Genomic DNA, 272 nt, shown 5'->3' with positions numbered 1-272 from the left:
CAGGCCTGGTGGGGTTTTTTGAAGTGGTTTGGAAAGGAAACGGGCCGCCCTGCCCGCATCATCCCGCGGCTTAGCGAAGCATTTCCTACGCCAACACATATATCCCTTATATCCACCTGTATATGGGAACCAAGCTTGGACTCAGGACTATCATTCACATCATAGGTTTTATTGATATATTGTTTATCTTTATCTATGTTACTTAAATGTTACTTTATCTTCATTTAAATTTGTCGTTTTTCGCCAGTGTTGAATATAGCCCCTTTTTTGTT

At 40.8% G+C, this 272-nt stretch overlaps 1 protein-coding gene across 1 annotated transcript in view; it reads right to left on the bottom strand.

Moving 5' to 3' along the window:
- The window catches only part of LOC119591151 (shematrin-like protein 2), an 18116-nt gene that overhangs the window by 17392 nt on the left and 452 nt on the right, over positions 1-272 (bottom strand). The gene's annotated exons all lie outside the window — the stretch shown is intronic.

The sequence above is a fragment of the Penaeus monodon genome, chromosome 28, assembly GCF_015228065.2.
Source record: "Penaeus monodon isolate SGIC_2016 chromosome 28, NSTDA_Pmon_1, whole genome shotgun sequence".
Taxonomy (NCBI): domain Eukaryota; kingdom Metazoa; phylum Arthropoda; class Malacostraca; order Decapoda; family Penaeidae; genus Penaeus; species Penaeus monodon.
The sequence above is the reverse complement of the archived record's forward strand: the minus strand, read 5'-3'. Positions and strand labels throughout refer to the sequence as shown.